The following is a 23,146-nucleotide window of genomic DNA, read 5'->3' on the forward strand; positions in this document are numbered from 1 at the left end:
TCATCATAAACCAAACACAACATTTTGTAATACTTTCATTTTTGCCAAATTCAATATTAAAAAAAAAAGCCCTATTAGATGAGATTGATACCATTTGGTAATTTGATCAAGACCTCCATCAAGACAAAAATCACTTGAAAAATCAAAAAGCGTTCTTGCATCTGTAGATAAAAAGATTACTATTAGACTTGGTTAATCAGATTTTTTTAACAACCTTTTTAGCGTATGTTTCGTCAAAATGTGGATCCATCACTGAAAAGAGAAAAACCATTAATTGTACTTTATATTAGACCAAACCTGTAACACCTCGAGCTAAGGCTCGAAATATTACGGAAATTATATAGCAAATTGAGGAATTATCGTAGGCAAACTAAATGAATTAAGTGAATTCGGTGAATCCAACAAACAAGTCAAATATACATACAAAATGCACAAAGAGCAAGTGACCATCAAATTTTACAAAATAATAGTCTAACGATGGCTATCGATCCTAAGGATAATGCAAAAGTGGCGAATGAATCCTTGATCCATGTAAGTCCAAGCCCGAGTCAAAAGCAAGTAGAAATCATGCATCACGTCCTTGATTCGCCTGATTACCTGAAAAGTGTACTATACAAGTCAACACGAGGTTGGTGAGTTTGTAGTGATGGTTCACAAGGAACCACCGTCAGTCATCACAATATGTATAAGTAAAGGCAATATGTCTCATACAAGTAGCCTATACGTGTCACAACATCAATCACATCAAAGGTTCACAACATAAAAGTATTGCATAAAGTAAGAGAACACAAGTGATGTCAATATTAAGATATGTGTCGTATGCGTGTCAATGTCATAATGCGTGAGATATGTATGACCATCATGTCATCTATGCAACGATACTCACAAGGTCATCACAATGATCAATGTGGCATCTCAAAATCATCGGTGTATATATGTCTATATACCAAGGTGTCCATGTACGTCTCATCAAATTAACTCAAGTGTATATACACTCGGATGTACTAGTCCGTCTCATCAATAACCATAACATTTCATATGTGTGTTCGTCTCAATCACAAGTCCATCAACCGTCAAATCACCAATCCAACCAAAACAATACATACATACACTTAGGAGGATTTTACTTTCAATGGGTTCTTGATGCTTATATATAGGGTCACCCACAACCTTCCCACCACATCTCAAACCCCTTGAAGGCTCAACTGACTTCCATGTATGTACATCTATCCTAAATATAACAATTCTCAACAAAATCATGCACATAATCAACCAAAACGTGTCATTCAAATCATCATTCAATCAACCAATCAATCAATCAACAAGTAAACACGTAATATACACTTTTTAGCCCGAATCTCAATTGAGTAGAGAGGTACGGAACTCACCTTGATCGGCAATTAAAGGTTAAAGTTGTTATAGAAAGGAGTTACAAGCATTCAACGTTCACTTCGCATCCACCACCTAATAATTATAATATACACATTTATTAATGCACACACATATATTATACACGTTATTGACTCGTGTCAAAATCCTGCATCGTGTTTAGCGGTGACTCTAAGTCGTTTAAGAACCAAAAAGTAATCAATTACAATTTAAAGTCGTTTCTTTCTCTAAAAGCATTTATTAATTAAAATGCACATTTTAATCCTAAATATTTAATTATTAATTCATATTCAAAAATAGACTTTCATTTGGCTAGGCAATTTTGAATGACCAATATGGTCACCAAGGGCTGCTAAATAAGTCGAGACACAACCCAAAGAAAAGCCCAAAATGATCCAAGACTAATGGGACCTAAACTAGAAAATATGAAAAATCAACAAATAGAGAAGACCGTAAATTACGGCCATTGCCACCGTAATTTACGGTGGGCAATTTACATCAGGCGTAACCGATGGTGGTGGCAACCGTAACTTACGGTGGCCAGGAAAGTATGTTTTTGGCGTCCCACTCAGCGTAAACAGAAGTATTATGGCGTAAGGTCCATTTGAACATTTGAGGACACCGTAAGCTACGGCTCTCATTGCGTACCATACGCCCCCAAGCAAGATTTTAGCGTAAGCTACACCATTACAGGCGTAAAGGACGTCCAGCCAACTCCATGCCAGAAAACAAGAACCAAACTCATTTTACTCGAAAATTGGACTTATAAATGGACTTGCCAGGCTTCAAATACGTTTATATACACGGGTCATGGTTGACCCGATATCATTTACTAAATAATTCACGGGTTCTAGTTTATGGGTTGACCCGATATCATTTACTAAATAATTCACGTACCGACTCGTGTCATTTCATATAACACGTCAAATAAATTAACTCGTCAAGTATAAACCTAGTCATCAAGTCTTAAAATGCACGTAATCACCTTATGTATTAAAAATATAGTAAAATTACGTATTTAGTCAAACGGGTCAAAAGGGCGGATGTTAGATCATTCCCCCGTTAAATGGATTTCGTCCCAAAATTCAACAAAACACTAATCACTAAACAAATTTGGGTACTTAGACCTCATATGGTCTTCACGCTCCCAAGTGAACTCGGCTCCACGTCTAGCATTCCATCTAACCTTAACAATTGTGTAACGTTTGTTCTTGAGCTTCTTGGTTTGACGGTCTAGGATCTCCGTCGGCTCTTCAACATAGTTAAGCTTCTTATCAACTCGTATCTCGTTCATAGGAACGTGTTGTGTAGGGTCCGCCAAACATTTACGTAAGTTGCAAATGTGGAAAACATCGTGTACACCACCAAGTTCTTGTGGTAATTCTAATCGATAAGAAACCTTGCCAACTCGTTCGTTAATTTTGAAAGGACCAATATATCTTGGCCCGAGTTTGCCTCTCTTCATAAAACGTATAACACCCATCCATGGAGACACCTTCAAAAGTACATAATCACCCACTTCAAACTCTAACGGTCTCGTCTCACATCGGCATACTTCTTTTGTCTTTCACGGCCCAATTGCAATCTCTCCTTGATTTGAGAGATCACTTTCGTTGTTTCAACTACGATTTCCGGCCCAAGGAGTTGGCTTTCACCGATCTCCGCCCAAGCTAGGGGAGATCGGCAAACCCTACCATATAAAGCTCTAAAAGGTGCCATTTGGATGGTAGCATGATAGCTATTGTTGTAGGAGAATTCTACCAAAGGCAAGTGATCTTCCCAACTTCCACCAAAGTCAATGGCACACGCCCTCAACATGTCTTCAAGAGTTTGTATTATTCTTTCAGTTTGTCCATCCGTTTGAGGATGAAACGCCGTGCTCATATTGAGTTGTGTACCCATTGCACGTTGAAAAGCTCACCATAAATTCGAGTTATACCAGGTATCTCTATCGGAGCTGATAGAAACCGGAACTCCATGTTTAGACACCACTTCCTTGATGTACAAACGAGCCATGGTGTCAAACTTATCGGTTTCACGAATGGCTAAAAAATGAGCCGACTTCGTTAACCGATCCACTATCACCCAAATCGTATCACGACCACTTGTCTTCGGTAACTTCGTGATGAAGTCCATTGCAATGTGTTCCCATTTCCATTCGGGTGCTACCAGTTGCACCACAATCCGGGTGGCTTCTTATGATCGACTTTCACTTGTAAGCAAGTAAGGCACTCACTCACATATTTAAACACATCGCGCTTCATACTCGGCCACCAATAGAAATCCCTCAAATCAAAAAAATCTTATCCGATCCAGGATGGACCGAATAAGGCGATCGATGAGCTTCATTCATGAGAAGTGTTCTTAGATTACCGAAAATGGGAACCCAAAGCCTTTCAACTAAATATAGCCCATTATCGCTTTTTCTATCAAATTGTTGCTCCATACCATCCAAATTTTCATTACCAAAGTTCTCCGGTAGGGTAGTGATGATATACCCCACAAGGAGCCCTAGCTCCGTATCCGAAGCAGAAGCAGAATACGAAAGTCACCTTCGTACAGGTAAAATCACTTATACCCATAAGGGAGCTTAACCTCCGTTTAACATGGTCATCCCGGAGTTCCCGAGGTATCGTATACCCAGCTCCGAGGAAATATATAAGAAAGATTGGATATAGATCCTCTCCATGATTATCCGATTAAAGCACATATCAAGGTCCGATAATACCGGACACGGTTCATCAAAAGATCAAATCAAATCTCCTTATGAAAGAAACAAGATATTCACAAAAGAGGAAGAGATTTACCCTAATTCTCTTACCCTCCTCTCCAAGTTATTTACCCTCTATATAAATAGAGGAAGAGCCATACGACACATACCATATACACACAATACATACGACCTCTAAAAAACTCTAAAACATATCATTCTCGTGCAACACCGGATTGACTTTATTCATCCGGTGACTCGTAATACACCAGAGGCTTAAAGCGGCTGTAGCCCTCTTACCTTTAGGGAATCGCCTAACCATCATCAACATCTCCATCCCTTACACTCATACCTCTGGTTGAGCCACAGTGCGATTATTTGATCAAACAAATTGGCGCCATCCGTGGGACCCAAAAAAAACAACACACAGCAAAAAATAGACAGAGAACCCCACTCATGATCATTATAATCCATGGCTGACAGAGATTATTCTCCAAGAACACCTGGTTAAGGGGGACCCCGAACACCCCAGGAGGATCGAACTTCCAAGACGGGTTTTCTTTCGACACGCCTGGCCAAAGCTATCGTACACCCATCATTACAACAGGTGGCCATAGCTCAAATCTGGGTGAAACGTCGAACACTCAGAGTGCCCCCGAAAGGTCTGAGACACAAACTTCGAATCAGGACAGACCCGCGGTGACCCACCCCCCCAGAGCGATACCCAAGCAGATCTCCAATATTAGAACGTGCTACGGAGCGACTCCCCACGGAGGAACGTCCCTCAAAAGGATCTGCGTCACAAGGGCATGCCGCGGAACGATTCGCTCCAGAAGAACGTAGACCAGATAGGTCTGCCTCGGAGTCAAGCGGACCGACTGTGATGCCACGAAGCCAAAGGATTGAAAGGTCGGTATCATCGAGCCCAAACCCGTTCAGAATTCTGACACCTAACCAAAGCCAGAGTTCTGTAGGCCCGATAATGAGCTCCCCAAAGCAACAGCGGGTTTGTATTAACGCCCCTCCAGAGTAGGGATGAGAAAAAAACCAAAACCCGTGACCTGGCCCGGAACCGACCTGCCCGAAGGGCTAATGGGTTGGGTCACGGGTCAAGCTTTTGTTGCATTTTCGGGTCACGGGTTGCGCGGGTTAGGCCGGGCCGAGCCGGGTCAAGCCAAAAACCGAAAAAATATGAAGGAAACCCGTTACCCGCCCGCGACCCGCTCGAACCAACCCGAACTGACCCATCACGGGCCGGGTCACGGTTCCAATTTTCTTGTATTTGCAGGTCGCGGGCCGGGCCGGGTTTTCGCGGGTCGGGCCATTTGCACATCCCTACTCCAGAGACAAAGCCCAGAGCAGGGTAGGCTAGGCTTTACATCTATAAGTCAAAGAACACAGATACCCTTAGAGGGTAATAACAGGACATCAACGTTAAGTGAGCACAAAATAAATGGTGCATACGTGCAAGCTAATTACGAGAGCTTAAGCACAATCATGAATCGCTTAAGAGAAACAGGTCAGATCCGCAATGTCACCAGGAATCTGGAAAACGAGTACGATTCTGACTCGGTGGATGAATACATCGAGGCAGAACTTCCCCCGAGGAGAACAAATAGGGGAACACCCGCACATCAGGAAAGACGAACACAAACAATAATAACCCCACCAAGGACAACGGGGATACGGATAGGAGAAAGGCCGAACCCAATTACTCAAGGAGAAGAAGTGCTCCAAGAACCACCCCGGAGATGTGCTCCCAGGACCAATAGAGGTCCGGAGGTCCCACGGGAACCAAGACAAAATGAAGAAGGAGCAAGAGGGAACCAGCAAGGATTCCCCCGGACCAGAAGGAGTGCGGCCCATCCGGCATATGACCCTTATGGATGGGAAGATCCGGGTCCATTAGATCTCTTTGATTTAGTTAACGTAGAGAGCCCATTCTCCATGACTATACAGAGTCACCCTTTACCAGCAAAAATGAAGTACCCACAGCACTTGGGCTACTATGACGGAAAGAGTAATCCGGATGATTAACTAAAAAAGTTCATCGGAGCGACTCTAATCCAAAGATAGGACATGCCAACTACGTGCCATGCATTCTCCTATTCATTAACTGATGATGCATAGGAGTGGATAGATGGTTTACCTAAGAATAGCATCGACAGCTTCAAGACACTCAAGAATAAGTTTAAGTCTCAATTCAGCATGATGAAAAAGCACAGGAAGACGCACATCACCGTGCACAACATCAAACAGAAAAAAGGTGAAAAGACGAGAGATTTTTTTTGTCAGGTACACCAACAAAACGCAACAAGCGCGAGGGCTACCGGAGAGCCAGAGAATTTCGGGACTCATCCATGCGCTGCGCACAATAGATCTCATTGAACACCTGAGCACTAACTTACTCCAGACTTATGACGGGCTGACAATCAAAGCTCACATCTGGTTAGATGCCAGAGAAACTACAAACGCTGACTTCTCCTCCGGAAGGAAGCGGAAAGAATACGGAGGGAACGAAAGGTTCCCCCGGTACGGAAGAGAAGACAATCAATGGGGAGGGAGAGAAAAAGATAGTGAGATTGATATCATGTCCAATGTCACCAAAACCCTAAAGCAAATTTTACTCATAGAGCGGATCGCTTTGACTTTCCTGACCCCAACCAAGCTTATAACGAAAAAGAAAAACATGGAAAAATACTGTGAGTATCACAGGGACCATGGGCATTGTTTGATCAAATAATCATACTATGACCCAACCGGAGGTGTGAGTGTGGTTGGCGGTATTTTATCGGCGATTCCCTTACGGCCAGAGGGTCAAAGACCGCTTTACGCCTTATTGTTGGTGATTTAAGTCGATTCGTTCGACTTAGGGTTTGAGGAATTATTTAGGGTTTATTCAGAGGTCGAATGAACTATGGATGAGGGTTTTGTGATTGTACGTATTGTGCGTATGATGATAATAATGTGTCGTATGGCTTCTTCCTCTATCCATAGAGGGTAAATAACTTAGAGATGAGGGTAAGAGAATTAGGGTAAATTTCTTCCTCCTTTGAGAATATCTTATTTCCTTCTTGAGGAGATTTGTGGTAATCTTGTTACCAAGCCGTGCCCGAGTGAACCGGAGCTAGATATATCTTTAGTCGGATGGTCATGAAGAAGATCTATATCCGATCATTGTTATATATATTTCCTTGGAGCTGGGTACTTGCTCCAGAATGATTATTTTGGGCGGAGATCGAGCTCCGTTCTGGGCATATAGATAAGTAATTTTACCTGTCTACGAAGGTGACCTCGTATTCTGCTTCAGATACGGAGCTAGAGCTCCGTATAAGGTATATCATCAAGCCCCTCAATCTGATGGGAGGTTCTATCTATAGAATATCGCATTAAACTTCAAAATAAAAAAATAAAAGCATACCTGCATTACCTAGGCTTTGAGAAAGCTTATGGTTCTGGGTGCTTCAGTTCGGCTTCAGAGCTCGTCTGTGGGGGTAAAATTGTAATTTTACCGTGCCACGTATATTTCCCATCAAGGGATTAATGCGTGTGCGCTTATCCCGGGAAAACCGATCGACGGTTTAGGTGGGTCATGCGCCGGTTTTTTAAACCGTGTTGTCCCCTATTTATTTTTTGACAGATCCGTAGATTTTCTTTTTACTTCTTCCTTGTTGCATATCGTTCCCCTATCCTTTTATTCTCCCTTTTTATCATCAATCATTATTCTCCTTGATCGGTTGCCACCGTCATTATGGATCGCAATCATTTTCATATTATTAGTACCACTTATTCGGGGATGACTGATGGTGATGTCGCGTGGTTCCGTCGTTGTTTCTGCCGCCCTAATGATCCTAAAATTAGGGTTCCGGGTCGGGCAGATTCGATTCTTGATGTACTGTTTGGCTTCGTAGGTATGTACACTGCTCCTTTTTCCGATGGTAATCTTAGGTTTCCCTTGTCTCCTTGGTTGTAAGGGTTACTTGATTACCATGAACTGCATTTATCCATGCTTCATCCATAAGCGATCACCATAATAATGTCGTTTCTTGTTGTTTGTTGGGCATTTGAGATAGAGCCCCGGATTAGTTTGTTTGGGTATTTTTTCAGGTTTGGTGTACGGGATGGTTGGGTGATGGTTGAGGAGAGGCCCGATAGGTTATTTTTCAATATAGGGGCAACTGATATGTTAAACTGGAGGTCGGGTTTTTTGTTCTTAAGTCAAGACTATATTCATCCGATGTTCAGGGGTGTGTTGAGTAGGAGTAGGTTGGTGCCAAGGGTGGCGTTTGAGGATAATGGCTTGGCTTGTCGCTTTCTTGATAATGAGTTCATCCGCCAAGTCCGTGCCTCTTCCTTTTCGCTGATTGCATGTCCCAATGTGATCTTATATCTTGCTGGGATCACTTTATCATGGGAAGGTTCTCTTGATATGCTTGTGTTGATCTGGTGTTGTGAAGGTACTATCCCTCTCTTTGTTTTGATAGTTGGGCTTGTTTGTCTGTATGTTTCTTCTTTTCTCTTTATATATATATATATATATATATATATATTGATGCACTTCATATTGTATTTGTAGAGCTGACACTTAGGGAGGCCGTGACCATGAATCATCGAGGTATGGTTGTGGGTAGAAGGCCACTGTCTCCTTCGGACGGGGAGGGTCCTTTGTTTGCTGGTGTTGACGTTCCTGAGCCTCCCCCGAAGAGACAAAGGGTGAGTGGTGGCACTTCTGCTTCAACAGACTCTAATGCTGCAGGTCCCTCCGTTATTATTCTAGATTCCCTAACAAGGGATGAAATTGCTGTTACTAATACTGCTCCAACTTTTGATGTTGGTCAAGGTATGCACCTTTTCCTGACTTTGTATTTTCGTGTCGCTATAAGCCTAAATGATATGTTTTCTCTGTTTGTAGCTGGGACTTCTGAACCCGGACGGAGGCCTGGGAAGGAGCCAGTTGATGAAACGGGAACTAATATAACTGTTGTCGGAGCTCATACAGCTGGGACTACTACAACTGTTGGTAGAGCCTCTACAGCCGAAGCTGGTGCTTCCATGGGTATGATATTGGATGCTGCATAGATTTTTTTTTGACCATTGTCCCTCTCCTCTTAATATTGCTCATTGCGTCTGTTTATGATTTTGCAGGGATTTCTTCAGGGCGATTTGCCCGATCCTCAGCTTTACCGTATGAGCCTGGATATGATGGTTCCCGAGCATCTTAGGGTCGCGCTGGATACCCTGCCTTCACAGAGGCTTGCTGAGATGATGAACCAAATTCTTTTTGCTGCTGGTATGATTGGTTCGGCCAGCAGTGCTAGAGTGCACTATCTAGAGGAAAATCTACAGAGACATAAGGCGGAATTGGCTTCCCTTAGAGCTGCTCCGTCTTCAGTTGAGTCTCTGAGGAGGGAACTGGTTGAGTCTCAGGAGGCCTTAGCTCTGGCTATGCAAACTTTGGATGCCGCACATATGCGCAATGCTTCTCTTGTTTCTGAAGGATCTGCTGCTTTGAGCAACAGGTTGGAGTTGGAATGGGAGGATGAGAGAAATGCCAGGCGCCAAATCATCTCCGGTGTTATTCCTCATGTCTTCCGTACATTGATGGCAAGCCCTGAATTTGATCGAAGCCTTGATGAATTGGTGGAAGCTAATCGGCTTAATGCACGATCCTCATTTGCTTTGCGTCTGGAGCGTGATGGGTTAATTACTCTTGGAGAAAATAGGGGGAGATTTCTGGATAGGGGATTAAGAATTGATGCTGCTGAAGATGCCCTAAGGAATATTTCTTATCCTTATATTCAGCGTATAGCCTCTAATCCCGATGCCTCTGTTTCTGACTTGTATGATATTAGGCCTCAAGGGATGTAGACTTATTATGCTCCATTATATTTTGAATGAATTTTCTTCTTTCTGTGTCATTGATTCGCCTTTTCATTCATATGGGAGAATGATATCCCTTTGCATTCCTTGTTTAAGGGAATGTCTCACATACCAATGCTTATGCACTACAATCATAAGGAGGGAGTGACTTGTGCATTGGGCTCATGGGTGATTACCTCATGTTTATTTGAAAAGTAGCGTCCCCTTAACAATTCAAAGATTAAAGATTTTTATGCGCATTTATAATATTATTACGATCGTTTTATTTATTTGGGAGCTTGTAAGTACATGGCAGGAGGATTTCACAAACATTTTTTTTGTACTTTTCCTACCTGCTACTTTTATGGTGCCCTATCTGCTTCGTTAATTTGGCTTGTCCCGGGAGGAGATCATGCTCCAACCAGTCTTAATGCCTTCTAAAGTCTTTTTTCTGACGTCCTCTTCATTCTCCGTTTCTCCGGAGCTTTCTGCACTTTCTGCTTCGAAGGATCCTTCCTCTGCAGTGGGCCCCAGTCGTCCCCTGGGGCCCTTCTGGATAATTCTTTGGTTGCGTTTATACAATGGCACGGAGGTCTCACCCTTTGTGTTTGTAGTGATCGGGAAGAGCATCGTTTGGATCCCTCCATGGGATTTGTACTGTACGCAACCATGTATCGTGGACGCTATTATGTGGAATTTCCTTATTCCTTCTCTACCCAGGAGCATGTCATAGGGCGAGTTTGCTCTTATTACGACTGCCAAAATTCTTGCGGTTCTTCGCCAGGGGAATCCTCCAATGGTGGCGTCCAGCCATACTTCTCTTAAAGGATGGCTCCGCTCACTGGCGAATCCTACCACCTCTGTATCCAGTGGGGTAATTGTCTCTCGCAATTTCTTTGGTAGCCGGAGGAAACTTTTTTCGTATGTTATATCTCGTCCACTTCCTGTATCCAATTGTGTGTTTTTTAGGCATACGCTGCCTATGTTAACTTCTATTAGCACCGGGTCTGTCGATACCTTGTCATCCAACTCACCGAAGTGATAATTTTGCGGTCCTTTTCGGATCAAGGTATTTGATAGTATTCTGCTCCGGTGTTCATCCGGTTTTGCTTCTTCGAAGCTTGGTCTGCTCCTTTTCACCAGATGTATCAGCTTGTTTTCTCTTACTGCATTGTCTATCTGTTTCAGCAAAGATCTGCAATAGTTTGTGCTATGGCCATATCTGTTATGGAAACAACAGAACTTGTCGAGATTTTTTGTTCCTCTTCAGGATAAACGGTATTGGCCTTACGAACGTCTTTGTTATCTCTACCGACGACAAGAGTTCTGACGGAGTCTTTCGGAGGTTAGCGATTGTTCTCTTCTGTTTCTATCCTTTCCCATTCTTTTTTTACCTTGGTCCTCCATTTAACCATGGCCTTTTCTGCTATCTCTTCTGCACTTTTCCAGTCATGAAACTTGCTGACCAAGTCTGAGTAGCTGGCCGGTTTGCTGAGGCATAGGTGTCGTATCAGTTTTTTTGAACGGAGCCCATGTATAGCTCCAGATATTCTTCCTTGTTCAGATAGACGCACCAGGTTTTGCGTGTTGTCTCCATATCGTTTCAGAAAATCTTCTATTTCTTTATCCTCCTCCTGTTTTATCTCGTGTGCCCGAAGGTGGGAACCGAACTCCCTTATCAGTTTTGCTTTGAAGCCTTCAATGTCATGTATGCTTTCCTCTGGTAGGCTTTCCAGCCAGTCCCTGACCTTTCCCTGTAGGAGGTAGAGGATAACATGACATACTACCGGATCGCTCCACCCTTCGATCTGGGCTACACTGTCAACTTTTGTCATACCAGGGGAGCTCTTGTGTATCTAACAGTCTTACCGGCGATACGTGTTGGCGCAATTCCTTTGCGAACTGTACACATGACCCTTTATACTTAGACTCTGATCCCTCCTGATTGGTTTTGTCTTTTGCGACTCTAGCCATAGGGGGAAATTCTGATTCATGCCCTCAGGACTCTGCATGACATGCTTTACCGTAACTAGGGTCACGCTTCTTTTATCGCCGCCTCTTCCCCCTTGGTAGTCGATGTTAGTTATATCTTTTACTACCGACTTCTGACGCGTTAACCGGTCCGACGCCCAATTATTGGGAGAAGATAGGTGATCGTCACCCTCCGTATATCAGGGGGGCTGGTTGTTTCAGCGAAGATTTTATCGCTACGTTCATCTTGGCTGTAAGCGATTTTTGGCCCATACTGCTCTGGTAGGGAATCTGTGTTCGACATAATGCTTTTCTTTTGACCGTGGCTAGGTTTGGGTTTGAGAACAGAGTGTCCCACGGAAGGCGCCAATTTGTTTTATCAAATAATCGCACTATGACTCAAACGGGGGTGTGAGTGTAGTTGGCGGTGTTTTATCGGCGATTCCCTTACAGTCAGAGGGTCAAAGACCGCTTTACGCCTTATTGTTGGTGATCTAAGTCGATTCGTTCGACTTAGGGTTTGAGGAATTATTTAGGGTTTATTCGGATGTCGAATGAAATATGGATGGGGGTTTATGATTGTACGTATTGTGCGTATGATGATAATAATGTGTCGTATGGCTTCTTCCTCTATTTATAGAGGGTAAATAACTTGGAGAGGGGGGTAAGAGAATTAGGGTAAATTTCTTCCTCCTTTGAGAATATCTTATTTCCTTCTTGAGGAGATTTGTGGTAATCTTGTTACCAAGCCGTGTCCGAGTGAACCAGAGCTAGATATATCTTTAGTCGGATGGTCATGAAGAAGATCTATATCCGATCTTTGTTATATATATTTCCTTGGAGCTGGGTACTTACTCCGGAATGATTATTTTGGGCGGAGATCGAGCTCCGCTCTGGGCATATAGATAAGTAATTTTACCTGTCTACGAAGATGACTTCGTATTCTGCTTCGGATACGGAGCTAGAGCTCCGTATAGGGTATATCATCAGGCATGATACAAACAGCTGCAGAAACTTAAGAAGGGCTATAGAAGAGGCCGTAGAATCGGGAAAATTGGACCACCTTGTTAAAGGAATCCGCCAGGCGACAAGAGTAAAGAGCAAACCAGACAAACCTGAGAAAACACCGCCAGCACAAATCCTCATGATACGCTTCAAGGTACACAAAGATCCCCCTCAGGAGCAGCACTATCAATTCCCGCCGATAAGGGACATAATCCCTTCTAGCGAACCAATCGTGATAGAAGCCGACATCGCGGGATTGAAGCTGAGGAATGTCCAGATAGAGGGTGGTAGTGAATGCGATATGCTCTATGAAAAATACTTCTCCAAACTACCGAGGAACGTCAGAGAAAAGCTGCGAAAAGTTGACAGACCACTCGTAGGATTCGCAGGAGAGCGAACATGGCCCATTGGGGAACTTCGGACAGAAGTAACAATTGGAAAATACCCGAACTGGAAAACTGAAAAAATTACGTTTTTGGTCATCACAGCAGACTCTGGGAATAATGTAATCCACGGGCGAGAAGCAATGCGAAAGTTTGGGATCATAGCATCAACGATCCATTCGCAGATAAAATTCCAGAGGGAAGTTAGGATAACAACATTGTCATCCAACTTACTAAACGAACGAGGGGTGCATGGGAACAGACGAAGCTCTTCAGACAACAAAGACAGAGAGCCCTCCACTCACCTAGAGATGGAAATTCAGTCCCCGGAGACACCGTCAAATGGAGGGCATGCAAAAGGAATCGAGGAGCCAAGAAGAGCAATAAATTCAGAGGCTCAGGGAGAAGGACGGAGGCCCATAGAGACTTCCGTCAGAAAGTGAACTCCCTAAAAAGACAAAAGGGATAAGCCCGGATTAGCTAACCGGATAAGTCCTGATGTGCAAAATCGAGCTTTAAATTTATAAAACTAAAACTACCCAAAAACTCTCTACTACACACTCACGGGCAATGAACCCGTTCGTTTGTAATATAGTTAAGAGGTAAGTCTGAGTTCGTTCTCAGGGATTGGGAAAATGATTAGTTGCTTGTAAAATGGTTTGGAAAACGGGTGTTGCTTCGAAAATCCTTTTGACAGATAAAGTAAATTGGTTTGCAAAATGATTGCATAAATTTAAAAGAACACTTCAGACAATATAATTAAAAGTCATCCACCTTGACTTCCCCCGACTTCAAATGTGATTGCATTTAATGAAGAACAAATTCTCTAGAGTTTAAAGATAATCGTGACAAGATTAAGATTCTCACGTGGTACCACCAACCATGAACAAATTATCGAATCACCTAACTACTAGTCGAATTACCCAAGCCGGTACCACCACAACTAAGACAATTCTTCTATTAATCAGTTTCGTTGACTTTCAAATTATCAATTGTACCTATGTGACAATAGCGTGGTACCACCAACCGATATCAATCACGTTGACAAAATTAATCTTTTCTTAAAATGATATTCACTATCATACCATGAACTAGTGATAATTACTTATAGACAAGTAACCGTTTTAAAATCACAGACACATTCAATTGGTACCACCAACGAAGAATCATATGCAACCAACATCGAAATTAATTAATGAAAAGAATTAATATCATCAAGATCACAGAACAACGATAAATAAATAAACCCTTTGAATTAAAAATATTGCAATCACATTATCCGTCTAGTTTCATCAAGGTGGATGATTGAACGTTTAGCCACTCATGATCAATTCATAATAATAAATAAAATAGAAGAGAAACATGATGTACCAATCGTTTGAAGAAAGTAAAAATGCAAGACAATAAGTAGATACGGATCTAGATGGGTGCCCGTGAATCTTCAACGAATCCGCCTAAAAAATAATCTTGATTGGAGGATGAAGAACCCTTATAAAACAGCTCCTAGAAAGATTTTTGATAACTGGAAAAATTAGGTTTTGGTTTATATTTATACCCCCTCAAAACTGATACTTAAGTCGGCTAAAATCTTTTTCAGATTCGACCTTCCACTGCGGCGCAGTGGCTATGTGGCCTCCCACTGCGTCGCAGCCTATTTCCTCTGACCTAGGTACACGTTTTCCATACCTCTGACTGCGGCGCAGTGGACTTGTGTTCCCCTGACTGCGGCGCAATCAGGCCTTTGACTTGGGTGATCGTTGACTTCCGTACCACTGCGGCGCAGTAGCACGTGATATCACCCGCTGCGGCGCAACCTATATCTTCTGATCAAATTCTTCTCTTGCAACGATTACCACTGCGGCGCAGTGGGTATGTGTACCCCTCCACTGCGTCGCAGTCGAGAATATCTTAGCCGAATTCATCTTTTTCCAGCTTTTAACTCCAAATTACATTCTCTCTACCACTTCAAGCAACTCTCATCATCAAGAATCTTTATCTTGGCCAAAGATCATCCGAAAATGTGCCAAATGAACGCGTAACCTGTTAAGCGCCTGAAAACACTAACAAACACCATAAACGCGCCAAATGCACATAAAATCAACTTAAAATACTCAAATAAATGGCCATTAATGATGTAGGTAATGGGTATAAATTAGTCACATCAAGTCCCAATAAAGAAAGCTAGCAGCTAGGAACCTTACTATGTAATGTCCTCCTGCCAATTATTTTACAATAAAATAAAGCTTTCAACGAAATTTTAAGATCGATCAAAATAAAATAAAAACACGCGTAAACAAATAAATAAAAAAGAGACGTCATGAAAATGTTAAAAGGGACGCGCTAAAAGACATTCATGAAGCAATAAAAAGGATACGGCCAAAAAACCACTCAAAGACGGGCTCATTGCAACATTACCAAAGTTAAGGGTAGGCTGATTTCATTGCAGGTATCAAAAGACGCTATACAATGACCTTTCCCAACACAAAGGAACATCTTAACATCCATTCAAATATTCAAAGTTGTCCATGGGCGCGCAGCCCACCAAAAGAATCGTTTAAAGTACAAAAAGATTGTTCAAACACAAGTTCATCAACATCATGAAGGAAGTTAGGGAGCAACCTGAAGGAGATCGGATGGAGAGGCTTCAGGATCGGAGGTGATATTGCGAATGTATGCAGAGTCAATATTGGCCAGGTCATCCAGTGCAGAATCAAGGCAAGCAGCTGTGTCTTCCGGGATAAAGCGGTCCTCTAGATTTACAATACCTTCTGCAGCTAGAGCACACATTAATCTTGCCTCTGCATCAATCCTGTTCAAATTACAGACCTTTAAGGAAGGATCTGCATATACGGGGAAGGACTTCAACAATCAACCTTCCATACTTCCCCGACCTCTCTGCAAGGGCATCTTGTGCCTCCTTCACTACGCTATCCTTCTCCCGAACCTGGTTGCTCAAGGCCTCCACCTCCTTCTCCGAAATGATCCTTTGTGCATCAGTCCTCGCAGTGCTCAATTCAGATTGTTAGGCCCCACAGTCCAACTCCAAGTCAGCTACCTTGGCTCCCAGAGCAAGCTTCTCCACCATCAATTCTTCATACTGCTCCTTCAATGGTCTGGATTCTTCAGAAAACCCCCACAATCTTGAATCCAGGGCACTCCCAATAATAGAACTACAGAAGATAGAGCGGTTGAAAAAAGCAGACAGCTCCGGGACCTCCATGTTCATCAAACCATTGACCCACCCAAAAGGAGCAATGCTTTGCAAATCACGATGGCAGGAGGAAGCATCAAGGGCCTCCTCAAGAGGGTCAAAGGCTATAAAAGACAAAATAACGAAGGTTATATTCACAACAGAAGAACCACTTGAAAACAAAAGCTAGGAAGACTTACACGAAGGCTGCAGTGGCACCCTACTAGCCTTGGTTCTCCACTTCTTTGATCGAGAGCCACCAGCACTCTTGGACGAATTCTTTCTCTTTTTCAAACGACCTCCAATAGTATTCTCTTGGGCTTTCTCTCCTTCCCCAATATCTTCACCAGCACCATCAGAAACGTCAACAATGTCTTGTTCTCCTACTGGCTGCCGAGCTACAGGGATCGGTGTCTCAGGCAACATCTCGGCAGCAGACCCCTCTTGCACCAAAGAAGATGGGGCAGGTGGCAGAGCCAGAGCTACTGGCTTAAAGACGATGCCAGATAATGTTGCCTGTCAATTATTTGGTTAAAAGACATCTCTGCCAATAAAAACAACTTTGATTAATACTTATACCATTTGTCAAAGCATAACAAACAAAGCAGAATGTACTAAGGATTTAACCTACCCTGACCATCAAACTCAATTGCAACATCCAGAATGCCAAATTCCCAACACCTTGCAACACCAGACTTAAATAAAACAACTTCCGGATATACACACAACTTTACACCATAAGAAGACAAGCAATCTACATCCACCTGCCTCACACCAAAAACACTGGGAATACCTATTGATTCATACTTCAACCTACTCCTATCTAACAAACCGCTATGACCAGGAGGAATCAATGATTGATCCACAAAAACAAATAAGTTCTTCCAATCCTTAACCTCAGTACCACCAGCAATAAAGAGCTCATAATCACCATTCTTCGAAACAGTAACCCAATCACCAGACTCCTTCAACTTATAAAAGAAGTTGAATAAGGAAACAGATGGTTCTATATGGTTGCATAACATAGGACTTGGAAAGCAATGATTTTTGCAATACCAGTCGGATGAACAGCAGAGATATGGCATTGGTAGTAGTCTACGACGGCAAGAAAGAAAGATGAGAAGGGAATCCTAAGGTAACCAAGGGTAAAAGCCTTCACATACATACCCACAAAACCCACCGGGGAATCGCATATGGATTGCCCTCCTTCCGAATAACGAACTAAATTAGGGTTTTGAGAAAAATACGCAGCTACAAAGCTCTGATAGGCAGAGCAATTTAATACACTGGTGATATTTCCTATTCCTCTTTTCGACACTAGTTTATAAGGAATAAAAAGAAGATGGGTAAAGAAAATATACCTGTGTGAAGCCTGGCGAAACACGAGAATAGTGTGTAAAGAGCAGAGTCAAAGTAGAGACACAAAGGAGGAAAACCCTTTTCTTTTTGGCAATAAAGTGGTACTTATATGGGTAATAATCACGGGTAATTACTTAGTGATAAGTTACCCCGAGAGACGTGGCAACAAGTTGCCACTAAGGGATAAAAAGTCATTATGACCTTAATTTATGCGGCTTTCATATAAGGAGCAACGAAGAATACTCTTTTCGGCTTCGGCAGGTATAAAGACTTCATTTTTATTTTTCTTTAAGTCTAATGCGATATTTTCCAGATAGAATCTCCCATCAGACTGGGGGGCTTGATGATATACCCCATATAGAGCCCTAGCTCCGTATCCGAAGCAGAAGTAGAGTACGAAGTCACCTTCGTACAGGTAAAATCACTTATACCCATAACGGAGCTTAACCTCCATTTAACATGGTCATCCCGGAGTTCCTGAGGTATCGTATACCCAGCTCCGAGGAAATATATAAGAAAGATCGGATATAGATCCTCTCCATGATTATCCGATTAAAGCACATATCAAGGTCCGATAATACCGGACACGGTTCATCAAAAGATCAAATCAAATCTCCTTATGAAGGAAACAAGATATTCACAAAAGAGGAAGAGATTTACCCTAATTCTCTTACCCTCCTCTCCAAGTTATTTACCCTCTATATAAATAGAGGAAGAGCCATACGGCACATACCATATACACACAATACGTATCACCTCTAAAAATCTCTAAAACATATCATTCTCGTGCAAACACCGGATTGACTTTATTCATCCGGTGACTCGTAATACACCAGAGGCGTAAAGCAGCCGTAGCCCTCTTACCTTTAGAGAATCACCTCCAAACCATCGTCAACATCTCCATCCCTTACACTCATACCTCCGGTTGAGCCATAGTGGGATTATTTGATCAAACAGTTAGCTTGAATTTGGGCTTTAATAATTCGGTCACGAATGTTTGGCCCTACCGTGAGACTCATGACTCTAGCCCGCCTAGGCTTAACTCTTTCCTTCCGACTCAAGGCATCGGCCACAACATTAGCCTTGCCCGGATGATAACGGATATCACAATCATAGTCGCTAAGGAGTTCAAGCCAACGTCTTTGTCTCATGTTCAATTCACTTTGATTAAAGATGTGTTGGAGACTTTTGTGATCGGTATAAATCACACATTTGGTGCCATAGAGGTAATGTCTCCAACACTTCAAAGCAAACACAACCGCTCCCAATTCCAAATCATGTGTCGGGTAGTTTTTCTCATGTACTTTCAATTGACGAGAGGCATAAGCAATGACTTTGCCGTTTTGCATAAGAACACAACCCAAACCTTGCCCCGAAGCATCACAATAAATGACAAAGTCTTCAACTCCATCCGGGAGGGTTAAAATAGGTGCTTCACACAACCTATCTTTAAGAGTTTGGAAAGCTTGTTCTTGTCTATCGCCCCATTCAAATTTTTGTTCTTTTTGAGTCAAGAGAGTAAGAGGTTGTGCAATCCGGGAGAAATTTTCAATGAATCTTCTATAATACCCCGCCAATCCAAGGAATTGACGGATCTCAGATGGCGTTTCGAGTCTTCTCCAATCTTTGACCGTTTCAATTTTACTAGGGTCCACATGAATGCCATCCTTACTCACGATGTGACCAAGGAAGTGGACCTTTTCTAACCAAAACTCACACTTGGAAATTTTGCATACAACTTCTCCTTTCTTAACAATTTAACCACTTCACGCAAGTGTTCGAAATGCTCTTCTTTTGTTTTAGAATAAACAAGTATGTCATCAATAAAGACAATGACAAATTGGTCCAAGAAAGGTCAACACACCCGGTTCATCAAATCCATGAACACCGCCGGTGCATTGGTCAACCCAAAAGGCATAACGGTGAATTCAAAATGGCCATACCTAGTACGAAAAGTTGTTTTATGGATGTCATCTTCATGTACTCGAAGTTGATGATAACCCGAGCGAAGATCAATATTGGAAAAGTGCTTGGCACCTTGAAGTCGATCAAAGAGATCATCTATTCGAGGGAGGGGATACCGAGTCTTCACCGTGAGCTTATTCAACTCCCGGTAGTCAATACACATTCTAAATGATCCGTCTTTCTTCTTGACAAAGAGGACGAGAGCACCCCAAGGAGATTGGCTTGGACGAATGAAGCCTTCTCTTAGAGTTCCTTAAGTTGAGATTCAAGTTCTTGCATTTCATTTAAGGCAAGTCTATAAGGAGCTTTTGTCACGGGTGCTACTCCGGGAATAAGATTGATATGGAAGTCAAGTTCACGAGAGGGAGGTAATCTCGGTAAGTCATCCGGGAAAACATCGGGAAAATCACAAGCAATAGGAACGGTCTTCAATTCTACCTTTGAGAAGGTAGCACTAAAGACTTTAGAAGTTGAGGGATCGGAGGTTTCACCTTGAACTCTAAGAATTTTACCGTTAGACAACGGTATTTTAACAACTCTCTCACCACAATCAATCGTTGCATTTACCACCGTCAACCAATCCATACCCACAATAACATCAAAACTCTCAATATTAAAGGGCATAAGGTCTATGAAGAATTCGACACCGTCTAGGTTCAAGATACAATCACGTATTATTTGGTTAAGTTTGGTTAGTGATCCGTTTACCATTTCTATATCAAGCACATAATTTAGAGCACACGGATACACATCAATCAAAGGAACAAGGCTAGAGGACACAAAACTATAATCGGCTCTGGAATCAAATAAAATCGTTGCATAGTGACCATTAAGAAGAAAGGTACCTGCAACAACATTGGGATCATTACGGGCCTCAGTTGCATTGACCGCAAAGGCTCGGCCACAAGGTTGCACTTGGTGGCCTTGTTGTCCCCGGTTTTGATTAGGCCTGACAATTTGTAGTTGGTTGGGGTAGACGGCTACTTGAACTTGTTGTCCCACCCAACGAGGACAATTGTTGCGGTAGTGATGAGGGCCACCACATTCAAAACATTCACCTTTTCATTGATTGCCATGAGGAGGAACAGCTTGAAGAGGAGCTACATTGAGTGGGCCCTCCCTTGGCGCCCTACATTCTTTAAACAAATGCCCCAACCGGTTATAATTAAAACATGCCCCACAACACATATATTATACACGTTATTGACTCGTGTCAAAATCCTGCATCGTGTTTAGCGGTGACTCTAAGTCGTTTAAGAACCAAAAAGTAATCAATTACAATTTAAAGTCGTTTCTTTTTCTAAAAGCATTTATTAATTAAAAATGCACATTTTAATCCTAAATACTTAATTATTAATTCATATTCAAAAATAGACTTTCATTTGGCTAAGCAATTTTGAATGACCAATATGGTCACCAAGGGCTGCTAAATAAGTCGAGACACAACCCAAAGAAAAGCCCAAAATGATCCAAGACTAATGGGCCCTAAACTAGAAAATATGAAAAATCAACAAATAGAGAAGACCGTAAATTACGGCCATTGCCACCGTAATTTACGGTGGGCAATTTACATCAGGCGTAACCGACGGTGGTGGCAACCGTAACTTACGGTGGCCAGGAAAGTATGTTTTTGGCGTCCCACTCAGCGTAAACAGAAGTATTATGGCGTAAGGTCCATTTGAACATTTGAGGACACCGTAAGCTACGGCTCTCATGGCGTACCATACGCCCCCAAGCAAGATTTTAGCGTAAGCTACGCCATTACAGGTGTAAGGGACGTCCAACCAACTCCATGCCAGCATAACCTACGCCTAAACCACCCTGAACGAGCAGCAGCAGTTTTTGTTGCAAAAAACAAGAACCAAACTCATTTTACTCGAAAATTGGACTTATAAATCGACTTGCTAGGCTTCAAAAACGGTGGGTCATGGATGGACGTAACCAAGCTTGACCCACATAACAATTTCATTTCAAAACTCCAAATTTTGCCAAACCCGGTTTCCGACCCGCAAACACTTTAAATCTTCAATTTTAACTATTAAAACGATTTGAGCTGCTTCAAAATAGTTTCGGGGTAGGAGGGAGCTTAAACAGACGTAACCCTTGCCACAAATATGATTCATAATACTACTTTCAAAAATCAAAAATTGGTTTTGGGTTCATACGTAACCTACCAAAACCTAATGAGTTTCTTTGACTTTTTAATGCAAGTTTGACTCAGGTTTCTTTTGTTGGACTAAGAATTAGATTTTTCAAACATGAAATGATCCATATTATACAAGTTTAACTTACCAAAATTTCTTCCAAATGCTAGATCCGATCTTGAGCTTTAAACAATGATTTCATGGACTTAAAAACCCAAATTTGAGATATGAGGAACTAAGGATAAAAAAGATGATGATTCTTGCATGAATTTTACATAAGCAACATCAATTAATAATGAAATTTAATGAGAGAAATTAGTATATGCATTTACTAGTGAGAGAGAAGGAGATGGAGAATGATTGGTGAATGAATGGATAAGGTGGGGAGGGTTGGATAGGGTTGGGTTGACTTGGTTGGGTCATGGGCCATGGTTCTAGTTCGTTGACCCGATATCATTTACTAAATAATTCACGTACCGACTCGTGTCGTTTCATATAACACGTCAAATAAATTAACTCGTCAAGTATAAACCTAGTCATCAAGTCATAAAATGCACGTAATCACCTCATGTATTAAAATTATACGAGTAGTAAAATTACGTATTTAGTCAAACGGGCTGATGTTACAAAACCCAAAACGAAAGTTATCTACAATTTGACCCCCGTTATACAACTCTGTTAATATGTAAGTTCTTAACTAAGCTGAGTTGTTACGAATTTATAGTTACTGCCAATTGGGCTAACTAATTTACTTGTTTTTACCAAAAAACCAATTATAAAAATAAAAAGTCAATCATAACTAGTTGTGTTAATGAATCACCAGATAGACACTTCAAAGGAAAATATCACAACACTAATTACTATCAAAAGAGAAGATATGAATATGCATATTAAGGTAGAGTAAGAGTTTGAAACTTTGAATCATATGAGGTTCTAATTCTATGCAACATCATACGTTTTCTCAAAACTCAGTCGATCAAACGTGAGAAACTATCTACTACGCACCACTGCTTAATCACCCTCTTCAGCATTTTACTGAGATACTTCACCAGTCTTAAACATCCTCATGCTGCTACCTTTGGTCACCCTTTATGCTTAGCTTCAGCCAATTCAGCAGATACTCGGCCACAATCACCCTCTTGAACATCTTGTTTTTCTTCAGCATGTTTCT

General features: G+C 42.0%; 1 long non-coding RNA gene across 1 annotated transcript; it reads right to left on the bottom strand.

The window, feature by feature from the left end:
- Positions 1-362: 362 nt before the first annotated feature.
- On the bottom strand, positions 363-22,298 carry LOC122602168. Its single transcript, XR_006324168.1, has 2 exons — positions 22,124-22,298; positions 363-597 (listed from the first exon to the last, which is right to left on the bottom strand). It is a non-coding gene; the product is annotated as an uncharacterized LOC122602168 (long non-coding RNA).
- Positions 22,299-23,146: the final 848 nt, after the last annotated feature.

This window comes from Erigeron canadensis, chromosome 5, assembly GCF_010389155.1.
Source record: "Erigeron canadensis isolate Cc75 chromosome 5, C_canadensis_v1, whole genome shotgun sequence".
NCBI lineage: Eukaryota > Viridiplantae > Streptophyta > Magnoliopsida > Asterales > Asteraceae > Erigeron > Erigeron canadensis.